Genomic DNA, 22,274 nt, shown 5'->3' on the forward strand with positions numbered 1-22,274 from the left:
TACCCAATTATTTTAACTCCATTTGGAATAGGTAGACGTAACACACCAACGTTCTTTTGTCGCATTTTTCTACCATTTACCCTTAACCCTCTGCTACCGACGTGACCGAAGTTTCCCTATTATATTGATATGTAGCCTCTCAGACACCTATTTTCCAGATCAAAAAATATAAATTAGATATTTATGTTCAACAATTTATATTGAGCTCGAGGCCGTTTTTTTAAATGAAAATTTATTGTGGAAAGCAACAATAATTTGAAAAAATGGTAGAAGTGATAGCTATTTCGGAAATCACCACATTTCCTCATCAGACTTCTTTCAGTAGGATTCGAACCGACGATCCCACTGACTCAGCCAGTTGCCTATGCACCTTGTAAATTTTCGTTTGCTTTTTTCCACTATTTTCATTTTTGTTATGCCAACACAATCAAGCTCAGCTATATTAGCTTAGATATTTATGAATAAACTTTTTTTCGATGTTAATAAAATAGTCATATAAATAAACTATATGTCAAAAAAAGTAAGTGCGCCTACATACTATGCACATCTGCTTTTGCTTAAGGTTATATTTTTTGTCTTTCTTCTATCTAGATCCCTACCTCTACTTCTGTTCATTCTAATTACATTTATGTTATTCTGTTTTTCTTTATCTTCATTTTAATCGATAGCAACATTCAACCAAATATAGATAACAAAACCGATAAAAATATCCATAACAAAATTTATAACAAATTCGATAAAAATCTCGATAGCAAAATCGATAATAGCAAAATCGATTAGAAAGTCGATAAAAATGTCGATAACAAAATCGATAAATAATCGATACAAAAATCGAAAAAATATAGATAACAAAATCGATAAATAATCGATAAAAAAATTGATAAAAGCATCGGTAATAAAATCGATACAAATATCGATAATAATATCGATAACAAAATCGATAAATAATCGATAACAAAATCGATAAATAATAAATAACAGTTTCGATAACAAAACCAATAACAATGTCGATAAAAAATATCGATAACAAAATCCATAGAAATCTCAATTACTGTATCGATAAGTTCCTAAAATATCCATAGAAAAATCGATAACAATATCGGTAAAAATTTCGATAACAAAATCGATAAAAACATCGAAAACAAAATCGATAAAAATATTGATTATTATATCGATAAGTCCCGAGAAACCCACAAATCTCTTAAATCCCAAAATAGTTCCCAGATTGAGTCTCTGTGTCTCTATCTATATCCTTTTCTCTATAATTACCTTTATTTTAATCTTTCATCCTCTTTCTCCATCTTTGCTTTTATCGGTATCCTCATCCTCATTTTCTTCTTTATATTTATCTTTGTTTTTACTTTTATGTTACTCATTTTCTTCATCTACATATTCCCCTTCACCTTTGCCCTTATATAAGTAAAGTGTTTAAATTTATCTTGGTCTTAATTTTTGCCTTTATCTTTACTCATCATAGTTTTTGTTTTTATTTTTACCTTTGCCTTTATCCTTTTCTTTATCTATGTATATACGTACTAACCTTTACTTTCATTCTTGTATTGGCCTTTTTCTAAATGTTATTCTTTAACCTTTTATGAGCAAGTTTTTTGTTAAATTCATACCATGTGCATGCACTCAAGAAGCACTTATTTCTGCCCCAATCATTTCCGTTGCACAATTTCCGTTTAATCATTTCCGTTACACCATTTCCGTTGCACAATTTCCGTTGAATTTACTCCCAAGCAACCAACCGCCGCTAAAGAAGTTTCGCTTCAAAAAAGTTTGGACGAATTAAATACACGGCGCGGCGGCGGTTGATATTTCGGAATGAAGGGGAAAGTGTTTAACAAATTAATTGAATATTACAATGACAAAATACGAGCATACAAACAGCCAAGTATGTAGCTCAATAGCAACATGTAGCGCAAATGTTGCTGAACAAACAAACTACTTTGAATGAACCCTTAATAAGCAAGTTGCATAAAAAATATTTCCTACTCCTGAGCTTCATTATATTGTAACGCAATTATTTTCTCCAACCATAAAGTGTAACATGTACCACATTTGTTGGTCAAATGCCACAAGCAACAATTTTGAGGACACAAATTTCCCCCATGCAATAAGTCAAAGTTACAAAAAACAAACTATAGCTTATTGTTGTTGTGGAAGGCATGCGCAAGGGAAATTTCTCCTGCATGTGGAACAACGACGACGCGAAGAACAATAACAACAACACAAAAACAGAAACTCCGCCGAGCTGAAACGAGTCAGCCGCCACGCCAATAAACAGCATCAACATCAGCAACATTAACAGTGGCAGCCGCAGCAGCAGGATATTAGGACATGTTGTTCGCTGATGCGGTAGTCCTAAACAGCTGCTCGAGGCGTACGGTATACGGTGAACGCGGCGCGCAATAACAATGACGATGATAACGATGTATAAGACAGCTGTTATTATGAAAGCGATTGCAAGTTAGCGAATCACGCGTAGCGAAAGGATCGAGTTGGACGCGAACGGATCGCTTTTGTTGTGAATTTTTTTTTGTAATTTTATTGGTGCAATTGTATACGGTAGCAAGCATGCAATTTAATGCATTTAAATGTGCACGCATTGTTGATATGGATTTAAATATGATGCGTGGATTATATGCGTACACGTATGTATGTATGTACGTACCGGTGTGGATATGTAGGGCAGCAGCAGCGCGCGAATAGCAAATGTTTTAATTGAAAAGTGTTGCAAATAATAAAAGTCGCTCGATTTTAAATAAAAACAATAGAAATGCTACAATTGAAATTAAAAAAAAAATAAACGCAATTTTTATGAAAGCTGGAAAAATATTTACTAAATTCAAAGGGTTACGTATACGCGCCGTGCAACCGAAGTAATAGCTGGTTATGTCAAACATTTTTTAAACCTCTGCGTGTGTGTTCAACGTAAAAGGAATAAAATTTGCTGGTTTCTACTGACTCTTTGCTGGCTAACTGAGTGTGGCTGCCTTCTGAATCACTGAATCTGCTGCTGACAGCGGCGGTGGCGTATTGGAAAGCAAACTATTCGATTGTCTATCGGTGCCGGTAAATAATGTAAGCGTTCGCGTGTGTGCGTCGTCGTGCGGGTACGGATGGATATAGCGGCAACAATAAAATATGCATCCGCGAAAAGAACAATAAAAGCCACAACAACAACAAAAAATAATATTTTTCGTGCGCTGCGTAAAGTGTGCGTAGATTGCCGTGAATAAAAATTTAAATGAAACAAAAAATATAAAAATAAAAAGTAAAAAAGGCGGACCTCACTTACATGCAAAATCAGCAACAATTGGCAGCACACACTTACATATATGTACAAGCATTTTTATATATGTAAGGCTGTGCGGTGTTACATGGCAATGCGCACTGCGGTCACAGCTGCACGTATGGTTTTTACAATGCACACACAGCTAGATACGCGCGCATATTGCCACAGGTCCCCTGGTAGCAGGTAGCAATTGGCTGATTGGAAAAAAAGTCGTATGAAAATTTTAAAAGTGCAAATCATAAATGTAAATAAAAATGGCTTAGTGAGCGAGGCGTAAGAGAAAACCCACGAAAATAAATGGTTTTGCATTTTTTTATGCATAAATTCGCGCTTGAAAAAATTCTCAGCGGAAAAAAGGGCGTGTGCTTTAAACAAAAAATAAATGAAAAAAAAAAATATAGAAGTGCACTTTAAACATAGTGTGTGCAGGTAAACATACACATACATGAACATTTTTGTGCATAAAAAATTTAACGCTAGCGGCAATTAGATAAAAGTGAAAATAAACGCATACAAACATATGCATCTGAGGCTAGAGCACACGCAAACAGTCAGAGCCAGCGTATATTGAGTAGAAAAGTTTTGAGTGAAGCTAAAATTTTTCGCACAAAATTTCAATTTCAAAATTGATGCGCCGACTGCTTTCTCAGGGAAACAGACGAGTAAAATTGCGAATTTCCAACACTTTCACGCCAAATAGGCGGCTTTGCAGCAGCCGCAATTACTTAAAAATGCGAAAAAATTAGGAAAAAAGTGTATGCCAATACTCGCACCAATCATCAAAATATTGCAACTACTATAACCGCATCTCCTAACCCTCCCGCCAGGCAGTATGCCAACCATGTCCCCAACACAGCGACAGCAAATCTTTTCCAACCGACAGCAAATATTTACCGACCAAACGTGTGAATTACATTGAAGCAACGTGTCGGCACGTTTACCTATCACCTTTTATCATTCGAAAGCAGCGCGCGCCTTTTTTCATACATTTATATGTATGTATGTATACAGCTACAGCGGTGTGTGTGTGCGCGTGTGCTAAGTGTTTGTGGAGTCAAGGTAGCAGCATAGCAGCTGATATATTCGTTCATTTGGTATGCAAAAATTGTACAATGTAAATGTTGTTGTTATACCCGCGAGGGTGTATGTACACCCAGCACAATTTGAACGCCGACAACGCGCGGTATCGTAGCTACTTTGATATTTGTAAAGCCCAATCGTACGTTTAAGTGTATGCGTAGTCTACCAAATACATGCATAAATAAATAGAGCGTACTTTCACACATGTGCAAATATAAATGAAAGCGTATCCAATTATGTAAATGAATGTTACAATTGATGCCTATTAATGTGTGTGTGTGTGTATGTGAGTAATGTAATGGTTGGTTGGTTGGTGATATCTCAATTTTAACACCCATTGCCAGTTACCTACACGTGCACACACGGCCTCACACATATTTATGTCTGGCAAGTTCAGTGCTGCTGTGCGACTATAAATCAAAGGTAAGTCTCAATTTCCGCTCACAAAGCATATAAGTTGGTTGATATAAGTATTAAAAGTGAATAAATGTTACGTATACGCCATGCGCCATGGCCTGCATACAAACTAGTTAATAGTGATGGTGATTTATGTATATTCGTATGTGCTTTAAATTTAATTACAGAATACTTATTGAAATAATTAATTGCAATGAAATCCTTTTAGATTTTGATAAACAAAGAAGTCTTTGTGTGTAAAAATGCAGGTTGAATGAAAATCAAGCTACCATAAATAACTCTGCAGGGAAAGTATAAGGTCATGAACTGATAAAATAAAACGCCGAAAGACGTAAATTTAATTTTGCCTGGTAGATTGCGAATACAGCACAATTGGCATTGAATGAACGCCAGCAGCTTAGTTGAACTCCTTGATCGAGTGAATACCAAATTTCTTTCACATAGTTCTCTGCAGAGTGAAAACATAATGGGCCATATGAATAAAAATTAAGCAATTGCTTTTTATTCAAATAAATTTATGTAAAAGGTCTGAAATTAAAAAAAAAAATTAATTGCTTAGCTTCTACTCATAATACCCAAATATCTATTGTAAAAGTAGATTGAACGAGCATGAGGAATAAAAAAGAGTTGTACAAATAATATCAAATGGGCCGAAGAAAACACGAATTTCCTTGATCCTAGCGTTTTTGAAACTGGCCTGAAGGAATGCCTTCCCTTCCCTCAGACCTGAATTCGCATTAAAATTTCATTCTCACGGACCACCTGACTTCGTTGGCTAATAATGAATATCCCAAAGAGTTTTTCTTCGAAAATGCCGAAAATAAAAGTGGCCAAATTTTTTTACCAATATTTGAATGTTTATCTAATTATAACTGACCAAAAATATATGCCCAATTGTCAACTTAAAATTTTTTTTTTCGAAATTGGATTATATCTACATGCTTTATTTTTTAATTTGTATTTAAACTGTAATTTATTATTTATTTTAAGTTATATTTTTGCAAGCTTTCTATTCTGGAATTTTACTTAAAGCAGCATTTTGCATGAGGCTTTGGAAAGCGATTTTACCGTTTTCTAGAAAATTGAACCACAATTTACATAGGCGATTTTGTAAAAGGCGATGTTGATTCGCTTTAAAACATGTCACATGTAAATGCTGCTTAAGGCTTTTCTATTTTATTTTAAAGTAAAATTTTATTTTAAAGTAAAATATTTTACACTTGATGTGTTACGTGTCCTGACAGTATTTTCGGCTTCAGATAAATCGTCTTCAATATCAAAACGAAAAATAAAAAAATTATTGCACATGTTCATTTGACCAATCAAAACTTTTTTATTTATCCATTTTTTTTCATTGTTGGTAGCTTTAATATAAATGGAAAAATAAAAAATTGTAAATTGTAAAATTTTTTGGAAATTCATTCGTGAAATTTCGCGGTACTTCAATGCCGTAGTTTATGTTAAAGAGGGTCAACTCGTTCAATCTTTCCTTGGACATTTTTGTTCTGAGCCAAGTTTTGATTCGACGCAAAGAAGAGAAAGACCTATCGGCGCTAGCATTCGTTGCTAGAAATGTGCAAATTATACGAAGTAGCGTACTACTTAGTATTCTGAAATATGTATGTATATCATTATAACAATGTGTAAGCGTCTAGATAGCAGATGGCCTCTGATTAGCGGATTTAGTTTGCAGCTTTCATAACTGCTACCAATGCGTTAATTCCTCTCACAGTCTTCAAATTTTTGGTGTTTTTTATTGCCTGCGAAAACCTTACCAAAACGTTCTATCTGGCAATTGATAAGTTCGATGTTATCTTTCGCTTCTAAGTGGATGTTGAGCTTAGGTAACAGCAGAGTGGAATTGAAACTTCTCAGCACTTTTTGAAATACCGCGTTTTTAAATTTTCTCCGACCATTTGGATTAAAGGTATGTGTGCAGAAACTCTATAATTCTCTTCAAAGCTTTGAGATGGATGATCGTTTTTTTTTTTAATAAAATATTAGCCGACAACCAAACCTAACCTCGAATAACTCGTATATATCAAAAATAATATTTACTGTTGAAGATAATGAAATTCCTTTTCACCAATTGGAAATTTGGCCTTCACTAATCTAATATTTAGCAATTGGACGTTGTTAATCAAATCACCACAATCTCTTTATGGAGTTGAAAGTTTATAAATAGACACACATATGTATATGTGCCTTTGTATATATGTAAGTATTTACTGGACGTTATAAGCAAAAAATTAATAATCGGATAAATGGATTTTAATCACAGTTTGGCATAAACAAAATTAATTTACCAATAATATACACCTATGTATTTACCAACTATTTCCTGTAAGACCAATCATCTGCAATGCAGGAAAATCCAGGCGTACCAAAGTGATACGATTTTAGACAGATTCACCAGGCCAAGGGGTAATTTATTGGCAAACAAACCAAAGGGAAAATTGATTTTGTAATACCAAATTTTTAAAAGGCTTTGTTCAGCTCCCAACCACCTATTTAAAAGTACAATAAAATTTTTTTTTCCGTTATTCGTGAAAGCTGCGAGGCATTCGGTATAGCTGAAGATAGCACTGTACTACGTTGTTTCTCCTTAAACTAAAGCAACATATTTATAACATTTTCAATTTCCCTTGCTCAGAGCCTAAGCTGTATTTACAAACTCAAATTTTTCCTACAGGGCGACAGCTTAAGCAGCCCACAGATTCACATATTGGATTTAAATCACTGCAACACGCTTGTCTACAAAATGGATTAAAATTTGTTGCTCGAGTATTTTCAATTTGACGTGCCTAATCGCGTGTCAGCTGTGTGGCACATGTGATCCTGGCACATATGCACAGATGGCTCAAATTTCAAATCGGATTATGGTATTAACATAAATAAATGAAGCTATGATTTAGAAATTTCAAACAATAAGCTGTGTGAAACATCTACTTCAGTTGTTGTTTTTTTTTTTTTAATATGGTTTACTAAGCACTTATGTATGTATGTATTTAGATAGATGTGCTGTTGTGTAAATAATCCATTTAATAAAATTGGTAAAAGTAGAATATATGGCAGATTTTTTACTGAAAACTCGATATTAGTAAATTGGTGTTTCATTAGGTATATAATATTTTTTATCAAAACTAGGCCATCGCCATTTATTGAATGTTCATTAAAATCAAAATTCAACTTTAATTGCAATTTAATCTGTACCTTTGCATGCACATTTATTGATTATTCAATTTCCGTTAATTAAAATATACATTTATACCAACATACATACATACATACGTACTCATTTCTTTGGGAATTTAATAAATAATCAATATAATAATTTAATCAATAAATAATCACAATTAAAATGAGGTCAATTAAATATTTCGAAATTTACTGGATACATGCCAGCATCATAAAATTATATTATCTAATTAAGTTTAAATATTTATTTATTATGCCATCTCTGGTGTTTGAGCAGTTGGCAAATCTATTATTGGAATTTTCATTGTGAATTGAAAAAATACAAATTTAAAGTCGCCACGTCTGCAAATATTATTATTTGATGCTTATGCAATCAAAACAAAGTGTTGTTCATACATAAATGATTGCATTAGCATTCATCATTTTACACATGTACATGTCAATAAGTTTAATATATACATATGCATTTACGTTCCCACGTCCGATACAAAAAAAAAAATGTATGTTCTCTATTCTTACACAAATCACAAAATTAGCATTTTTTCTACACATTTAACAGTTTATTATGGTGGGAAAGTGCTGGCTCCAGTGATCTGTGTTTGTTAGGTGAACTATCCGACGTTGTTTCCATGAGGAATTATTCCTCCCAAATCCTAATGAAAATTTAAAGTTTTTCTGTTTTACGAGAAGAGGGTCGTTTATGGCCCTTGAGACCAATTGTCAACAATAGCCAAACAATATTCCACTTACAATGTAAAATTCATTAACCCTTGCGCAGACAAATAAAAAATTTGTCAAACATTTATATATAGCTACGGTGACCATAAATATGGATTCAAAATGAAGGACAATTTTTCAAAAATATGCCTACATATATTTACGTAGTATACAAATATCAAAAGAGTATCTATGATTCAAAATTCTTAATATATTTTGAGCTTTGAATCACGTTTTTTTCATCGATATTAATCTTTTTTTTACATGAATATTTATAAAAGTATAGTAAAACATATTATAATAACAAAAGCTTACACGAAAAGTGAAAATCTTTAAAAGATTATTTTATAGGCAAATTTTGAGTCGTTCAAAATGAAAACAATACCCTTTTTTTGTTTTTTGGTACTTTTTTCAGTTATTTATCAAAAACCGACGTCATGAATCGACGTAAACGACGAGTTACAAAGGTATTTATGTGCCCTTTACAAAAATATATAAATTGTGCAGATTGCGCTGCATAGCATCTGCATTTCTAATCCGACTTTCATTATCTATGGCTCAAAATTTACTGTAATGATATATCTTATTTATTGAATTTTTAAACTAATGAAAAAAATTATCGAATAAAACTGCATATTTGATTGAAAATCTCTCTTTTTTCGACTTTGATGACAAAATGCAAATGGTCGCCTGTAGCACTAATAATTTTCATTGAAGTCGCCACAAGTTATATATTTTGGTAAGAGGCATATTAATACCTTTCGAGCTGTAAGTCGTTTACGTTGATTGGTAGATTTTTTTCATGAGATATTGAAGAAAAGCTACGAAAAGTGCCTAAAAACGCCTTTTGAGAAAATCCATCCGTTGTCCGATAATTTTAAAATAACGATTAAAATGCGGGACAAATGCAGGACACCTGGAAAAAATCAGTACATTTTCAAGTTTTGCAGGTTTGAAAAACTACGCAGGACCGACCTTTGAAAATCAGTACGGTCCTGCAAAAAACAGAACGGATGGTCACCGTATATATAGCTGAAATTTTTTGCTGCTCAAAAACTTTTGTCATCTGGAAATACTATTCTGTGGCACCAATCTTGCCTTTGCTTAAGTGAAAACTGGTCGCGAGAAAAGCAAAATAGAGAAACTCTATTCACTTGAGCGACCCACAGTGGGGCAAAAAAGGTTGCTGTGGACAAATGAATTTTGAGGGCCCAAATATGAACCGATTTCAAGTTTCTTTTTTTTAATAAAAGATAATAATAAAATATATATCAGTATAGATGGCAAATTAAAAATATTTTTTAATTAAATATTTCCTATGGAAAAATGTTTATGAATAGTTTTTTAAATAATTGCAGGCATTTGAATTTAATTTCAAGTACTTTCCAAAAAAGTGGAAGCATTCAAATAAATTCAAATTTTTTCAATTTCGTTTTTCAACATAAATAAATAAAAAACCAGAGCATTTTTTTTAAATCTCCACAGATAGATCGATGCAAAATTTAATCATCTTTTATTTAAAATAAAGAAACTTGAAATCGGTTCATATTTGGGCTCTCAAAATTGATTTATCCACAGCATCATTTTTTTGCACCACTGTGCGACCTAACATGGAATTTTGTTCAAATTTTGTTCACATTTTTATTCGCTTTTTCTCAAACTTAATTTCACAGTGAAAAATTGTTCAAATAACAAAGGGCTAAATTTTTTGAATTTTTATGTTCAAGAACCAAAAAATGAGAATGTCATTCATATCTGTTTAACTGTATTACACTTTGGGCTATATCTAGCTATTATATCATCAATATATAGTATAATACGCGAAGCGATTTTTTATTCAGAATAAAAGATCTGTATCTGCAAACTATTTAGTTTTTCGAAAATAGTTGCCACCTGTTGAAAAATTAAATTCAAATGATTTAATAATCAATGCCATCAAATCCGCACAGTTCGTTCGATTTTCCCAAAATGAGGCATCAAACTAAAAGCCTTGGACTGTAGATGTGTAATAAGGTTTTACTTTTTTGGAAAGCGCTGCCACCATTTAAAAAATTATTTGCAAATTAATTAAAATAATAAATAAATGATTACTAACTGGGTATCAATCGAAATGGTTTTGAAAAGCTTTGTTTAGGGTTGTAGGGTGTAGTAGGGTTGCCACCTGTTTACAAAATTATATTAGGTAAAAAAAATATGTATCACCATATGGGTGTCAAACGAAAGGGGTTTCAGAAAGTAGTAGTTTGAAAATATTTTGAAGAGGGCTGCCACCTGTTTGAAATGTCGAATTTAGTTTACTTATACACAAGTTATACGAAATATCAAAATATGGATGTCAAGCGAAGGAATGTTAAGAAATCTTTTGTTTGAATGCTAATAATATTTTTGTGGTGTTGGAAGAGGGTTGCCACCTGTTTAAAAAGTTAAATTCAAATTATTTTATAAGTTAAATGAAATATTAAAATATGTGTATCAATCGAAGGGGGCTTGAAAAATTTGTATTTCGGAACTATATTTAGCTGGGTTGCAACATTTTTTTAAATCAAAATTTGACTTAATTAATCAGTTAAAGTACGTATCGCAGTGTTCAGCGAAGGAGAGTTAACAATGATTAAGCTTGAAAATACTTTTGAAGAGGGCTGCCACCTGTTTGAAAGGGCTAACTCAATTAACTAATTCAAAAATTTATGAAATATAAAGACGCCGAAGTCAAACGAAAGAATGCTAAGAAATCTTTAGTATCAACATTTCGAATATTTGAAGAGAGTTGCAACGTGTTTAAAAAGTTACATTCGGATTCTTAAGTAAGTTGTATGAATTATTAAAATATTTATATATCTGATTACTGGTAAATTATGAGAAGAATTTTTTCTTAAGAAAAGGTACCCTATAACACAGATAACGTTTACTCAAAATTTCATGATAATGGATGGAGAAGTTAAAGCGAAACAAATAAACAAACTCACTTTCGCATTTATAATATTAGTAAGGGTTAGTTTCTTTATTAAAAAATATAACGCTTTCGGGGTGGAAATTTCTTCTTATGCTATTTTTTTTTTCAAATCATTTCAATTATTTCTATTTTTCAGAAAATATTATTATTAAATTTTTTTGAATTTTTCCCACAAAAAAGTAAAAAATATAAGGTTTTGTAAATAATTTATAAACGTCATCGGTCGGACGAAACTGCAAAAGTGCATCAGTGTCTGCAAACGAACATTAGAAAATTATTCAGCACGAGCACACACGCACACAGATGTGCACTAAAGTACGATGGCGCAAAAACTCGTCTGAAAAGCAACTGTCATTTTGAGGTGCACATTTTTCATTCCGGCTATGTGCTAACTCAGATACAGCGGTAATTTATCATCTCAAGTTGTTACAGCGATTTTTTTTTGGGTAAAAATATTTATGGACTCCTTAATTTTTTAATCTTTTTCTGCAATGCAAGCCTCGCGTTCATATGTCAAACAAACAAAACAAAAAATTGTCATCCACAGCACAGGTGTGCCCTTTTTCGCTTTTTTTTTGGTAAATTTTTTTGAAACGCTCACCATTTGGTAAATAAATCGAAAATCAAATATCAAATGAAATCACGGACATGCCAACGATTCCGGCAGCAGCGAAACACTGGAGCGAATTTTGATGGATTTTGTGTCGAATGCAATCAAATTGCCACAAAAGTGGAATTGCAGCAGTAGTTTGTTATTTCAGAAGCAGGAAACCGAAATGATGGTATCTGTAAAGCTAGATTTATTTAATTTAATTTTTTTAATTATGTACTTCAATCAGTAAGTTTTCGATACTCTAATATCACTGAGCAACCATTTCAGGGTCATTGTTTGGTGGCGCAATGATTCAAACTCAAAATGAAAGCCCTATATAGACCCTATAGTAAAGACTCTTAACCTTTTTACATTCTCAGGTGAAATTTTATTTTTTATGGCCAAATTAAGTTTGGAATTTTTCGCCTGAATGTCTTGCGAATAAGTGTAGAAACAGTTTGGTTCACTGTCATACTACCCATAGGAGAGGAGAGATAACACCCCCATGTGGAATGCCCCTCCTTGCAGACCAGCCAGTCGTATTTATGCCCTCCAGTTTCGAGCTTACAACTTTTCTGGTGAGCAGTTGGTAGATGAGCTTAACCAGAGTTTCATCCACCCGCAGGTGGTCGCATACTAAAGCAAATTCCTTAATTTCCAGCGCATGTTAAATTTTCGAAACTGAAGAGTAGCGGTAGTCTCCATAGATTTGCCTTTGCGTTGTAGGCATACTGTGTATTAGATAAGAGAGCTGGGTTGATCGATAGTCTAATACAAATATCTAGAAGTCTTTCCAGACTCTTGAGTTAAAAAGAGCTATGGGCTAATATACCTGCTTTCGGTATGAACACTACCTTAACTTCTATCGAGAACACGGGGATGTTACCGAGTCTTAGTCAGCTAGAAAAGATGGTTTTTAACTATGGTTTTGTACGTTCCATGCTATGTTGTAGCTGGGCTGAATATATTCAATCTGACCCTGATGACTTTTATGGCTTGATGTTAGATATAGGTAGCCGTACAGACTTTTCAGTTACATATGATTTCACTGATAATCTATGATGTAACTTCTACTAGTTCTGGAATACTCAACATATCCTCAGGGCATTCTGGCAAGTGGTTATCCATGGGTGATTTGTCGGTTTCGTAACTTGAGCCATTCCATGACCCATCATCCTTTTGAATATACCTGGGTACTGTAGGTGATTTTGCAAGTACTTTTTGGAGCCTAGAGGCTTCAGATGTAGCCTCTATTCCGCTACAGAAATCACTCCATGAGGTACCCTTCGCTTTCCTAATCACCAGGGCCGACACGTTTTAGCTTTTGTTTGAAATTGCTTATTTTTTCTTATTCAGGATTTCGAATTTTAGTTTGAACGATCATCCTTATTTTACTTATTTCAATCTATAGCGTTAAGTACGGACCTTTTAAGTAAACGATCAAGAAATAAGTTGCTCTTAATTCAATTTATTTCAAGAAAACAAGGGTGCCTTGTACTCTTCACATACAAACTTCAGCAAACCCGTAGCAAATTTCTTAAGAACTTCACACTGCCTAAGAAAATTTGGCTCAATAAATCTTTCTTGCCCATTTCTTGTACTTTTTTTATTCGTCGAACTAAAGAAATGTTTTATTAAGAGAATATATATAGTGCGCTCAATAGCTGGGCTTTAATATTTAAAATATCTTGGAGCACTCTGTGTAGAAATCTTTATACATATACGCTATTTAGGGCTTTATTTTATTAAATGTGCAGATTAGATAGATATACATATGTAGATATAAATTCCGATTGCAGCGCCACCTAACGAATTCATTACACCGTGCGACAGCTAATTTTGCATACAAAAAAATGAGCATACTTGCAGAACTATGGGACAAATATATAAAACAATTTTAGTTTTTCACTCTGGTGTCAGGATTTTTTTAAAGACTTTAAAATTTTAAAGATATGATTAATTCAAAAAATTATTTTAAAAAATTCAGTGGAATCCTCAATATCTATGTGAGTATCAAATAAAAGAGAAATTTCTGTAGAATTAAAAAGTTTTAATTTTTTGATGCACAAGCGCAAATGAGTATGGAAGATGCCCTTTAAAATCTTTTCCTTGAATATCCTTGAAAATTTGTAATATTTAATTTTTGAAAAAATTATATGTAAAGGACTAGATACATACACCCGACCACATTCTTGAATTTCTTACTCATAACTTTATTAGATTTGCAAAGATTTTTTAAACATACTTAAACTTTGACTTTTTTCCTTCAAAGTTCTACAGCTGAGAGCCAATTTACGGTATAATAATGTTCAAGATGGGATTTTTTCTGAATTGAATGCTATACAAAAGTGGCGTAACCCTAGCACCCACCAGCGAGGTGGTACGTGTCACTAAAACCAATTTTTTCATTAAATTCTCGTTTTTTGCCCCAATCTCGTAAATAACAAGAGCTACAGAAAAAATTTAAATGACAAACTTGCCGGACATTCAATTTTCTACAAAAAAAGTTTCAGAACATCAAATCGCTAATATTAAGGGCTCAAATGTTCTGGGCATTTTTTTAGGTATTGCTCACAAAATTTTGAGGTGGGAGTGAAAAAATACATAAATACATACATTGATGATGTGGCAGTCAGTCCTTAGACCTATCGTAATATAAGTAAGACCTATAGTAAATATTAAAATAAAGGCTACTCTCAAACTGTCATTATTTACTCTTGTATTTTTAGTAAACACTTTCACCAAAATGTGGTGGAAAAAAAAACATTTTAATATTAACATTCACAAAAATATCGAATTTAAGAGCACACAATTCACCATAAACAAACATAAATAAACCTCTATAAACAAACCATACATATAAGCAAACATACACACATATGTGGTATATGCATATGTGTGTACGAAGGTTTTCGAGAACATGCAACAATGAAATTATTTTAGACAAATACTACTAATACTAGTAGTTCCCTGCAGTGAAAAGCCAAACCAGTTAGAAAAAATACTAGTTCATCAAATAGTATGTGCCCACCAGTTCGACAATTTCGAAGAACTGAAGCGTTCAGCGACATCTGCCTTTGAATTGCCAAAGCCAAAAATAAAACGCAAGTAACTGCTTTTCTTACAAATTTCGGCTGTGGCGTCACGTAAAGACTACTGGTGCGGAGATTGCAGGTTCGAGGCCGCTTGGAGGTGATTAAGATTTTTAAAGTTAAAACAATGTAAGTAAAAACAATTATTTCAATTTAAATATAAACAACAAATTTGAAAATCTAAGTACATATGGGAAGAAATGCTTGTACCATAAACGAAGAATTAAAAAAAAATATTTATTTTTTTAATTAAATTTAAAAATTAGCATAAAAAATTAAATAAAAAATTTATTGAAAAAACTATATCAAAAAAAAATAAAAAATTAAAAAAAAAATTTCCTGCGCCAGAACTTGAACCTGAGACCTCAGGCACACCACGCGAATGCTTTGCTCTGTCGACCATTGCGACTGTTGGAGCGCCGCGAGCAAAAAGGCATTCTTATCCTTTTCACGGGGGATGAATTGGCAGACTATCTCATCAACTGGTATGATGCTACTAGTATTTCCACTAGTAGATGTTGATGCATAGCTTGACAATTGACATCTCGTAGGACATCGCATTGTTAAAAATACCAGTCGCTGACATTGAAATATTTAGGATAGAACGTGAACTAGTTCGGCTGAAATGCAAACTGGTAGAATTCTAGTTCACAACTAGTAGCTTTCGCTGCAGGGTTGGACTTGAATAAATAGACAAATACATTCAAACTACCAATTTTGCGATAGTAAATATACTTGCATATATGTGCATACGTGTGCGTGTGCACAATGTAGAAATCATATAAAAGTAGTAGTTAAAAAGAGCGATAAAAAACGGATTCGCAGTTTATGTGTCCTCACCATTGCTGCTCTCTAACCCTCGCATTACTACGCTGCCTTCACATTCCATTTCGAACACTGCCAGCTGCATTACTTTGTACCATTTGCTATTGCCTTCGGCTGTTTTATGGCTTGAAAATATATTTCTTTTGTTTTACGCTTTTATATAAAGTAGTATTTTTTTTTTATTTCGTCTTTTTGCATTTTTTTAGCTTTATTTCTTGGTTTTTTTTTCAACGCCAGATCTTTTATGTGTTTTGTTCTTTAGTAGAATGGCGGTTAAACCGGCATTAATGTTGACATTGTTTTGACAGCCAGCGACAATTTCAGTGTGATATTTGTTGCTTTTATTATTTCGATTGTTGTTGCTTTTGTTTTAATTATTGTTGGTGTTGTTTTCGTTTGCTTTAGGGGGGTCCAAGTGCGACGTTTTTATGACTCTATTGTTTGTGGCGCTCGTTCCATAGTAGGTACGTGTTGTTGGTTGTAATAATACTTAATGATATTTTTTGCACATTTTGTTTTTTACATTCGCTCGCTTTTAAGCCATCTTCATAATACGCATAGAGTAAAGTTTTGTGCTCATCCCATTTGGACTATTTAATGTTTCTCAAATTAATGCCTTACACGAATTTTAATTAATTTTAATGTGAAATAATAATCATATTTTCTTTATCGCAAGGAAATAGAAAAATAAACCATTCTGCATAAAAATTTGCGTGAACAATGTATAAATTAGGAATTTACAAATCAGTTTTTCCGCGATATCGGAGACCACGAACTTAGTCTAAGGTGCTAATGCTGAAAGGCACAACATTTAGTGTGCATGTGGCATTAGGACACGAACCATTTTTGCCGTTGAGATCCGACTACGACATGGAAGTTTACATTTTCCAGAAATTATTGTTCTTGACAGCTTAAACCTTTTCTCTGAAGTTAGAGCAGCAACTTTCTTTGGTTTCTTTGGAGTAAGCGGGACTATAACATCTGTTACAGAAATTCACGCTTAACTAGATTGGATTAAATTGGCTTTGATTGACCGATATTGGATTTTTGGTAATCGCAAAAAAACAATACCGACTTTTCAAGTACTATGGCATAGTTAACCATTCAAAAATAGACATGTTCTGGAACTCTTAAATGATATTCATGAGTGGTTTGTTTGTAGAAAAGAGAATGTAACAAGTTCCGTCCTCAGCTGCAGAAAAAATGCTCAATATTTTAATTTCCTCCTTTCCCCTGTCTGAGATGGAGTTTCATCACATAGTCGTGCCCTTTCAGAAATCATTTGTTAATTGGCTCCAGTTAAATTGGATGTGTTTAAGACCTAAAGTTCGTCCCCCGCTGGTAAATCTTCGGATCATAAAAATTGCGTCCTTGGCAGGTCATAAAATTTCAAGTTATTTTATAACATGTCATGGCGTATAAGTGGCAATACCTAATACAAACATCAACATACATAAGTATGTAATGAGAGAAGCTGCAACTTTTTTACCCGAGCGCACTTGTACACAAGGGTATTATAACTTTGTTCACATAACGGTTGTTTGTAACAGGCAAAACGAATCGAGATAGATATAGACAAATGTATACATAAATGATCAGAATGAAAAGAGAAATCGATTAAGCGGTAACTGTCTGTCCGTCAGTCCGTCCGTCCGTCCGTCTCTGCACACGATAACTCGAGTAAAAGTTTAGATATCTTAACGAAAATTTGTGCGTGCCCTTCTTCGGGCGTAGGACGGATGTTATTAAAAATGGGCAAAATCGGACAATAACCACGCCTACCTTCCATATAACGGTAATTTTCAGAAATACGAAAACAGCCATATTTTAGTAGCTACTAAAAATAATTCACTCAAAATTGTTATTTACAATAAGTTTTATACGAAAAATAAGAATATTATAAATTTTTGGAAAATGGACGTGGCCACGCCCACTTTTAGATACATGTGTATATCTTGGTAACCGCTACAACAATTTCTTCCAAACTGGGCACAGTTGTTGGCCATGGTATAACATACAAAATGGCCGAAAATTTTTAAAATCGCACAATAAGCACGCCCACATCCCATATAACGGTAATTTAGAGAAATACGAAATCTTCGATAAATCAGTAAATATTAAGCTAGTTTATTCAAAATTGATGCATGCAACAATTTTTTACCAAGAAATACGTTAATGATACAATTTTGGAAAAAGGGCGTGGCACCGCCCACTTATGATCACATATATGTATCTCGGTAACCGTTCTACCAATTTGTACCAAACTCGGTATGGTTATTGTGCTTGCCACATGAAAGCAAAACATTGAGAAATATTGAAATCGGACTAAAATTACGGCCGCTTTTCATATAATGGTAAATTTCAGAAATGCTTGAAACTTCAATATTTTTAAATTTAAGGACCCTAATTTACTCAAAATTGATACACCCCGGCTTACCATGTAGCGGTAGCTTTCGGAAAGGTGAAAAACGTATCGTCGATGTTCTTGCAGAGCGAAAAAAACGGGGTTTCTTTGAAGGCGTTGCCTTGAGAGGCGGTATTTTCTCTAGTTATTATTTTACAAACCTGTTGTATTAATAATGATTTTATGATTCTTATGCATAAATTTTGATGCCTGGAGTTCAGGGTTACCAAATCTCATTTTTGCCACAACGGCGATTTAGGTTATTTTGCAACTGGTCGATGGGCGGTTTTGCGGTATTTAATGTTCGGCTCCGCAGGAACTTAGACTTTCTTACTTGTTTTTATTAATTTATTTCTAGTCTTCCACGTAATAAACTGCATCGCATACTAAAATTTTAAATTTTATGAAGAGTAAAGTTGTATTTAGTGGCCTAGAAGGTTGAGTTATACGAACTTGGTAGGCTGAGGAGATACCCTGGGTCGACAAACATTTTTTGGTACACATAAGTATGTTTTCAATGCCTTATCACACTTCTAAAAAGTTAGGCAGAAATTTGAACATTTACTGTTTATAGTCCTCGCTAAGGATGCACATTTTTGGGATACTAAAATCCTCCCAAAGTATATTTTCAAACTGGTGGGAGGGTAATTTAAATATTCACTCACTACAACGTCCGCCATGGCTTTACATTAATTATAATAAAATATTGGCGCTTACACATATTGTAGTGTTTGGCCGAGCTTCTCCTCGCATGAAAAATTTTTAAAACTTTACATTGAACAGAGCCTACGTTCATTTCAATAGGCAGCAACTGGGGAGTGCTCTGAATATGGAGTAAAAAAGGACGCCCATAGCAACACCTCGAAAAAACGTTTTCCAAGCACTCCGAATATGGAGTGAGAAGGGAGTCGAAAGTGTTTTACTGTTTTCTTGTTTTTTTATCTAGTCTGACACCGCAAAAAATGCTGTTGAGGTTATGGTAGTTTCAAATGCATTTAGAGGTAAACAATAATGCATAAAAAATTACTTTTGTCTAACTTTAGAACTTTTCAGTTGCATTTAATAAAAAATATGCTGGATCTGACAAATTCCAAATTCCATAGAGCAGGCGCAAAGTGGTTCCAAACCTAAAAGGAATGTATTTTAAACAAGATAAAAAATATTTTTTATTTACTTCAGGACTTTTCAGTTTTTATCTGTTTTTTACTGAGTAATATGTAAATCTATAATTTAGCATTTTTTCAATGAAAAGAAATGACGGAAACTCTTGAATACTTATTAATTTAAAACAAAACTAAGAACATTTGAAAAACCGTAAAGCCACATTTTCGGTCTATTATCGGACTCCGCTGGTATGCTGTGGGTAGACTGCTGGCTATGGCGGCTGGGGTCGTTGGATCGAATCCCAGTCGAAGAAGTCTGATGAGGAGATGTAGCCGTAATTTCTACTACAATGTAAATTGTGTTTTTTTCACAAAAATATTCATTAAAAACAGCCTCAAGCCCAATTAAATTGTTCAAAATTAAATATATATATATATATATATTTTTTTAACAATAAACTCTAAAAATTAAAAGAAATTTTAACAAACAGAGAAATAAAAATTAAATTTAGAAATAAAACTTAATGAAAAAAGAGAAAATACATAAGGTAAGACTCAAAAATTAAAGGAAACTAAAAAATATAAATTTTCCTTTTTAAAGAACAAAATCTAAAAATTAAATTAAAATGAAGAAAAAATTTTAAATTAAAAAAAGAAAAAAAATGCACGCCAATGCTCCGCTCGTTCGGCCATTGCGACTGTTGGAACAATGCGAGCTAAATGATGTACACTGGCAATCAAAAGTGAGTGGATGGTGCTTTTTGTTTTGTGTTTTGCAATATTTTTTTTGAAGTTAAAATTTGCTGGTTATTTTTTTATAAAAATATGTTTCATGCTCTAATCAAAACCTCATAACTCAAACTTTCACACTTTATACAGAACTTAGAAAAATTCAAGAAATATTCGTTGAAATTTGTTGAATGTTGAAATTTTTAACCTGAATTTTTAGAAAAAAGTTGAGTACGCAGATAGTTCGGTTTTTAATTCTAGTAAAACGCGTGTAAGTTCTAATCATTTTTTTGAACAGAATTTGCGGTTCTAAAATAAAGTTAAAATTGCAATTCATAAAATATAGCGTAAATTTTTTTTAAATTTGTTTGCAAACGGTCTTGCGCATTTCATTCTCAGTACAAGAAACTCCCTTTAATGTGGTAAAAAGTTTAAAAAGCCGCCAGCAATAAAGGAGCATTAAAAATCAACGCGATTTTGTTATAAAAATTCAGATTAAAAATTTCAAAATTTAGACGGAAATTTGTTGAATTTTTCTAAGTTCTGTGTAAAATTTTAAAGTTTGTCTTATGTGGTTTTGATTAAAGCATGAAACATATTTTTATAAAAAAACCAACAAATTTGAACTTGAAAAACACTGCAAAAAAACGAAACAAAAAGCATCATGCACTCACTTTTGATTGCCAGTGTACAAGTGCTTTCTCTGAACATAAATTTCCACCACGAGTGGTGAATAAGACAGCTTTTTTCCAGGACTTTTGTGCTAGAATAACAAAATTCTTTCGAGCTACATATCTTGGCACCTTGGTATTTTATTTGTCTTACGAAACACTTTTTACCATCTTAGCCAGAATTGCCCTGTAAAACTCCTGTCTTCTACCAACTACTAGTCATATGATCTAAATGTGCCCAATTAGCTTTTTACCACTAGCTTTGAACAGCTTTGACGGTATACCCTCGGCTTCGGCGGCTTTATTGTGCAATGATGTTCTCATTTTTCGTCTTAGTCGAGTGCTTGTCTATCTTCAGAGACTTATTTATTGTGGAATTAATTTTTTATATATTTTTCCATTTAGAAGAAATTTCATGAAAGTCAATTAAGCATTAAAAACTTGTAGAAAAAAAATCATGTCTCAAAAATTTTATTTAACCGAAACTCACAATAGGGCTTACTACATTTGCCCTTGAACTCTTTTATATGCTTTTAATATTCAAATAAAAAATCTTGATGATTTTTGTTTGAAGGATGTAATTGACTGACGAGTTTCCAACCACATTTCGTAATGCTTTTTTTCCTGGATTATGACGTACTCTCCAAATTCAAACTGCTTTCAAACTACAATACTAAAGTAAATAAATAACCCTTCCAAATCGATTGAATAAATTCTGTCTCCATTATGTTGTCATATTTTATTTTTATTGCCTGTCGATTATTGTCTCAAGCACATCCAACGCCAAAGCAACACGCTGCTCCCATCCAGTATTTATCGCATTTAACCTTACCCGGGCACAGATGAACATTATTTATGCAGCAGCATTTATCAAAATTAAGTGAACAACTCAGCGCCTCAACCAACAAAAGGCAGAGCTTTAAATATGCGTTAGAATAAATGCTTGAAGAATTATAAAATCAACTCGTAAATATATAAAACCAAAATTCCTAATTTTATTACCACAAAAATGCACAACAAAAACAATATGAACAGCGCAAATCCACAAAGAAGGCAATGGTATGAGAGAAGAGCTTAAATGGCAAATCTCTTTATCATTACCGCAATCAATCTTAAAGCAAGGCATTCAAAAAACGTGCATACATAAATACAAACATATGCAAATACGAGTCAAGCTGAAGCCTAGAAAATA

Source organism: Rhagoletis pomonella, unplaced genomic scaffold, assembly GCF_013731165.1.
Source record: "Rhagoletis pomonella isolate Grant_MI unplaced genomic scaffold, Rhpom_1.0 Rhpom_scaffold_00006, whole genome shotgun sequence".
NCBI classification, from domain to species: domain Eukaryota; kingdom Metazoa; phylum Arthropoda; class Insecta; order Diptera; family Tephritidae; genus Rhagoletis; species Rhagoletis pomonella.